The sequence below is a fragment of the Myotis davidii genome, unplaced genomic scaffold (genome assembly GCF_000327345.1).
Source record: "Myotis davidii unplaced genomic scaffold, ASM32734v1 scaffold575, whole genome shotgun sequence".
NCBI lineage: Eukaryota > Metazoa > Chordata > Mammalia > Chiroptera > Vespertilionidae > Myotis > Myotis davidii.
Genome location: NW_006290306.1, coordinates 1731461 through 1738109, shown reverse-complemented (window position 1 = coordinate 1738109; position 6649 = coordinate 1731461). Strand labels below are relative to the sequence as shown.

The following is a 6649-nucleotide window of genomic DNA, read 5'->3' as shown; positions in this document are numbered from 1 at the left end:
TAATTTATCTTTATTTTTGGTTGAATTCCTCACATTTTGGGTCTCCCTGGTAACCTTTTCACCCCGTCCTTTTCTGAGGTGGCTGCTGGCTGCGGTAATTCATCATGCACGCATCTCACTCCGGGCCTGGCTCCCTGACAGAGGGAACAGCCGGTCTCCCAGAGGTCAGGGACACGTTTCTCCCTCCGTCTTTCTCAGTTTCCAGCATAGATTTGTCACTCTGAGAAGGCGTGACGTCTGGATTGGATGTACTTTAATTGATTTCACCCTCGACAAGTCAGACTGTCCATCAGCTTGCTCCTTGGGCTGCCCTGAACTTTGCTTAAGGCTAAGGTTTTCATCTGTCCCGGACCCAGGCTGTCACCAAGCAATTGACTCCCCTCTGCAGCCTCCAGGGGCCAGCCCACTTCCATTCCCATTACCTTCCTGATGGAAGAGGGAGAACAGTGGGATATCACAGGGCAGGGACACAGAGGAAGGAAAATGAGGACAGAATTCCTAAAAGAATGGACTTTGGGGGAAGCCTTTTAAGTTGCCCCCTCCTCTGGTGAATGTGTCTTATTGCTTTGTATGAATTATTGATGGAGTGAGATCAGGGGAAGAATGGGTGGGTAGGTAGATAGATGGATGGATGGATGGGTGGCTAAGTGGATGGATGGATGGATGGATAGATGGATGGATGAATGAATGAATGAATGAATGACAGAGTGAACTCCCCACTGTGAACCACCCTCCACCTGCTCAGCTGGGAGAAACCTCCCCTTCCCAAACTCTTTCATGGTATCATTTATGACACTTTTGGTTTTGACTTGTAACTGTGTTCTCCACTTCAGCTGCTCATCAGAATCACTTGGGGAGCTTTTAAATGATACTGACTCTCCAGTGGGCAAGCCACTTCCCAGGGATCCTGATTTAACTAGGCTTGGGTAGGGCCTGGGCATGGGTGCTTTATTTTCTGCCTTTTGAGAGGCGAGGCATGGGTGCTTTCAAAATTCCCCGGTGATTCAGATAGGAACCAGGGCGGAGGACCTGGTCCCCAGTTGTCCTCGTCCCTGGTTTGCTGCCCCTCCCACCGAGCCTACCACCCAGCCTGGCCCAGGGTTACCCTCCATGAGTGCTCCTTGAACTGATCCATAACGAGTGAAAGATCAGGGTGCCCCGCAGACCCAGCCTCGAAATGACAGCCTGGACTCTATCTAATCTCTGCACCTTGACTCTGAGTCACCTCTTGGGACAATGACCTGGCCTTTTACTGCTCAGAAACTCCCTCTTCTGAGTCCTGAGTGGTGACCCCTCGCCCTGGCACTTTGGAGTTTGGGGCAAGGTCTCCGGGCCCAGCCTCCCCTCCAGCAGACCAGGCCACCTGCCAATGGCCAGCACAGAGCGTGTGCCGGGTCCTGCCTGGTGTCTCTGATGGCCCTGCTCCCCTCCATGAGTCCAACGCACAGGGACCCCAGGCTGCCAGGGCTCCTGGTTCAGGACAACAAATGTGGTGCAAAGGAAGAGAATGTTTGTTTTATTTCATTCACCACCTTTGTCAATATCCCCGTTTCTCTGAGGCAGATTCTTTGACACTAGCTGTATGAACATGGGCCTAATCAATTAGATGATCTCTGAAGTCCCACCAGGGACATGCTCTGATTCTAGGATGAACAGCAAGAGGAATAGAGGGTGGACACGAGGAGGTACTTCTTGCCCATCAGAGAGGAGATTCAGGTAAGCAGGACTTGGGGACCTCCAGCAGCCTGGACAGATAAGGGGGAGCCTCCTTGTGGCCAGGGGTGAGCAAGTGGTTATAGGGAGGCCCCCCATGCTGCTTCTCACCCTCCCCTCCTTATCCTTGCTCCTACCATCCCCTTTGCTGATGCCCTCCCACCTTTCTTCACTTGGCTAATACTTAAATGTTCTTCTGGACTCAATTTAGGTCTCCTTTCTCCCAGGAGACTGTCTCAGAATCCTCAGGCTAGTTCAGGGCCCCTCGTCTGGGGCCCCAAAGCATCTGGGCCGATGGCTGTCTTGTCCCCCGACCACATGGTGATGAAACGACCTGTTTGTAAGCCCGAGGTCCTCCAGGCCAAGGACCTAGACATGTTTGTCTGTGCAGCCCCCAGCTCCTAGCACATAGTAGGTGCTCAGCAAATAGCTGGAAGACTGCACTGTGGAATGGAAAGGGACTGACATTCTTGGGGCCTTGGAGGGAGTTAGGGTTCCTATCCAGCCAGGTCCCATCTTCCCTTTCTTCTCTGCTGCCCTGTTGTCCTCAGAGTTCAGGTCCCAGAGAGCCTGGGATGCTGTCACAGCTCTTAGTCCTCAGTCATGCAGTCTGAGCTGGACAGAGACGTGACTGTCCCCAAAACAAGGACACCTTCTTGCTTCCCCGGGCCCGTAACAGCAGCAGGATGGACACACCCCAGCCCCCCAGCCTACAGACTCTGCCCCCCCGGCCCTGAGGTGCCTGAGCAGGCTTCCTGGGAAGGGGGTGGTCAGTGTGTCCCAAGACGCTAGTCTGGACTCGTCTCTTGCCTTCGCTCCCATTTCAGCTGACTGGGGCCAAGGGGACAATGGGTCCTGGTGGAAGGGAGATGGGGCAGTTCGTGGACCAGGGCCAAGCACCCAGTCCCCTGCCTCTGCTTTGCCCATTCAACCCCTGATGGCTATTGATCACACCCTAGGACCCAAGAGACAAGACTCCTGAGATCCCAGGAGTGTCAGGGGAATGGTGACACCGAGAAAGAAACCACTTCAGATGAAAAAGAAATGGGTAAAGGGGTGAGAGAGCGGAGGAGTGAGGTCAGTGAGTCCTGGCTAGCTCAGGACTGTCAGAATTTTAAGTCCCAAAGTCCCGCACCTCTGGATTCTCCTCAGGTCTGGGCAACGGGGATGGTTGACACCTGGAGTGAGGCGTGGGCTAGCGGCAGGCAGGGTCCATGGTGGAGCCTGCACAAGTCTTTACTTGGAAGCCAAGGGAGCCACAGGCTCACGGCTCTTCCCAGACTCCAGGGCACCCAGGCTCCCCCTCAGGAGGCCCCACGTTGCCAGAGAGAAGCGAGGGACCCTGTCCTCTCCCACCACCAATGGGCCCGATGGTCCCTGTGTCCCTGCAGGGTTGCCTTACCTTGCTGGAGAAGGCAGCTGCCACCTGGGAGATCTCAGGGAGTTGTGGCGAGCTGGCTGCGGGAGAGCGACCTTTGTCCCCACCCCCCTCCTCTAGGAACTGCCCTCTCCATATAAGGAAAGATAGGGCCCTTGAGAGAGAGAGAATGGCTAAGGGGGTAGGGAGGCAGGAGCCCAGCAGGTCCCTGGGAGCCAGGAGCCTAAGGACAGCTCGACAACCAGACCCAAAGTCCCTCACCCCAGGCTCCCGCATTCTGCCAGGGATGGGGTGCATTTCTGCCCAGAGCCCAGGCCCTCACTGCGGTTGATGGCACCTGCCAGGGAACAGGCTCCGCAGTCGTCTCTCCTCCCCTGGGGGAATGGTTCCTGGGGCAAGGGAGCCCCAGAGCCAGAGATGCAGGGCCAGGGGTTCACTCGTAGGGTCCCTCCAGGACAGATGGGACCCTGACACCCTAGAGGTCTCATACTTGGCATGACACTCGCTCAGAGGGGGCACATTGTTCTTCTTGCCCCCCCCCCCCTTTCAGGCTCCACCTGGAGTGTTTATGAGCTGCCATAAACCAGCGCCTTTGGACTCTGCCACCCTCTCCCAGCAGCCAGTCTCCATTCCCTCCTGAGCCCGGGGCCCAGGATTCAGGATGGGAAAGGAGAGCGACCCTCTCAAGTGCGGAAGTTGGCTTTGCCCACAAATTCAGCATCCTGGGCAGCAGCCCTCCAGCCTGCATCCCTGCAGAAATTCTCCTGTCACCTCTGAACTCCCGTCTCCTGGAGGGTGAGATGCAGTGGGCTGGGCGAGGCGGCCCTCCTCCTGACACCTCCCTGAGTTCTGGAGACCGGGTGTTCCATGTGTGCACATATGTGCAGGTGTGTGCAAGTGTGAGCGCTCTGACGTGCAGCCTGTTAAGCGTAAACACACTGCAAGTGAAATTTTGTTTTTGAAAACAATACCCTCCCCTAGCAGGTTTGGCTCAGTGGATAGAGCATCAGCCTGTGGACGGAAGGGTCCCAGGTTCGATTCCGGTCAAGGGTACATGCCAGGGTTGTGGGCTCAATCCCCAGCAGGAGGCAGCCAATCAATGATTCTCTCTCATCATTTATGTTTCTTTCTCTCTCTCCCTCTCCTTTCCTCTCTGAAATCAATAAAAATATATTAAGAAAGAAAAAAATACCTTTTTTATGAATAAAAAGAAGTATATGTTCATTCAATTATACAAACAGGCAAAAAGGAAAGAAAAACTTTTCTGTAATTCCACTATAAAGGTAATCTACAGATAAGTCACTATTAGCATTTCTCTCAACAGCATATATGTATTATATATATATGATACCTATCTATGGATTGATTGATCTATCTACATATATATACTTTATTTTCTGTAAGAGAACATATGTTGCGTAAATTACAGAGGCAGAAAAAGTAATTCCTAGAAGACATGGGCTTAGCAAACAAGTTCTAGAGGTGAAAGAAGGGCCCGTGGAGCTTGGGAATGAGGAAGCCAATGACCATACATCCATATATCTTTTTCTGTGACATGATTGTTGTTTTGCAACTTCATTTTGATTATCCCATGGCAGTCCATTAGATAGCATAGTTTCTGTAACCAATAGCTCGTTTTCAGACTTCTAAATTATATCCAATTATTCGATTCTATCAAGAATGCTGTGGTAATATTCTTACTATGAAATATTTGCCATTAGACTGCATTCATTATTCTTTCTTTAAGATAAACTCCTACAAGTGGGGTTGCTGGGTCAAAGATGTGAGTAGGCCAACTGCCTTCCAGAAAAGTTGCGTTAATTGGCAGCCCCGCGTTCAGGACAGGCAAACAGGCGATTGCCTGTTTCTCTACATTCTTCCCAGCCCTGGGCTCCAGTTTTTAAGAAAATCTTTGTCCAAATGAGGTATCACCTCACACCTGTCAGAAAGGCTACCATCAACAAATGACAAGTGCTGGTGAGGATGTGGAGAAAAGGGAACCCTAATACACTGCTGGTGGGAATGCAGACTGGTGCAGCCATTATGGAAACAGTATGGAGTTTCCTCAAAAAATTAAATATGGATCTGCCGTTTGACCCAGTGATCCCACTTCTAGGAATATATCCTAAGAATCCCGAAACACCAATTAGAATATATGTACCCCTATGCTCATAGCAGCATTATTTACAATAGCTAAGATCTGGAAACAGCCCAAGTGCCCATCAGTAGATGAGGTGGAATCTAAGTAACAAAATAAACTGATGAGTAGAGCGGATCCAGAGACCCAGAAGCATGGAACAGAGTGCGGAATCTCGGAGGGAAGGCGCGGGAGGGTGAATGGGTGGAAAGTAATCAACCAGGAACTTTGTATGCATATATGCATGGCCCATGGCCCCAGACAGTGGGGTGGTGAGGGCCTGGGGGCGGGGGAGCGGGAGGGGGTCAATGGGGGGGAAAAGAGGACATATGTAATACTGTCAACAATAAAGAATTATTATTACAAATAAAGTTTGGTTACTCCAAAAAAAAAAAAAAAAGAAAAGAAAATGTCCATCTGAATGTCAAAAAGAAAATCAGCATTGTGATGATTTATATATTTTTTTTATTACCAGTGGGATAGACCACTTTTAAATATATGTATTGCCTATGTCTTCTTTTGTGAATTTTAAAGTAATTTGTTGATTGCTTATATAGTTAATGCATTAAGATTGGTAACCTGCCTGTCATTTATGGGTTCTCTACTCCACTTTGGTGCTTTTAATTTAGCCTCAGGATTTTGGAGGAGAACCTATGTTTTTAAAAATTATTTCCAATTTCTTTTTTTTTATATATATATTTTATTGATTTTCCACAGAGAGGAAGGGAGAGAGACAGAGAGTCAGAAACATCGATGAGAGAGAGACATCGACCAGCCGCCTCCTGCACATCCCCCACCGGGGACGCGCCTGCAACCCAGGCACATGCCCCTGACCGGAATTGAACCCGGGACCCCTCAGTCCGCAGGCCGACGCTCCATCCACCGAGCCAAACCGGCCTCGGCTCCAATTTCTTTATTATGAAAATGTCAAAAACAGAAAAATACAAATGATAGTAAAATAGTATCACAATAAACACTGATGGGCTCAAAAATTCTCATTTGCTGTGTATGTGTGTGTGTAAGTATGTTGCAGATATCATACTATTCGGCCCCAAATATTTAGTTTATCACTCATCTCCTAAGAATAAGGACATTCTTCTTCATAACTGTAATACAAGGCCCTGGCCAGGTAGCTCAGTTGGTTAGAGCATGGTCCTGATACGCCAACGTTGTGGGTTAGATCCCTGGTCAAGGGCATGTACCTGGGTTGCAGGTTTGAACCCTGTTTGGCATGTGCGGGAGGCATTCAATCTATATGCCTCTCTCACATTGATGTTTCTCTCTCTCTCTCTTTTCCTCTTTCTCCCTCCCTCCTTCATTGCACTCTCTTTGAAAAAATATCCTCGGATAAGGATTAAAAAAAGAGCCGAAACCGGTTTGGCTCAGTGGATAGAGCGTTGGCCTGCGGACTGAAAGGTTAC

General features: G+C 50.0%; 1 protein-coding gene across 2 annotated transcripts in view; it reads right to left on the bottom strand.

Moving 5' to 3' along the window:
* Window positions 1-6649, bottom strand: part of VIL1 (villin 1) — a 34463-nt gene that overhangs the window by 22098 nt on the left and 5716 nt on the right. The window contains exon 1 of one of the 2 annotated variants that reach the window (XM_006763330.2): window positions 3119-3145. The exons of the other annotated variant lie outside the window; for it this stretch is intronic. The gene's annotated coding sequence lies outside the window, so the exon portion shown is untranslated. Of the gene's footprint in view, window positions 1-3118; window positions 3146-6649 lie in introns of those variants that run through there. 2 annotated transcript variants of the gene reach the window in all.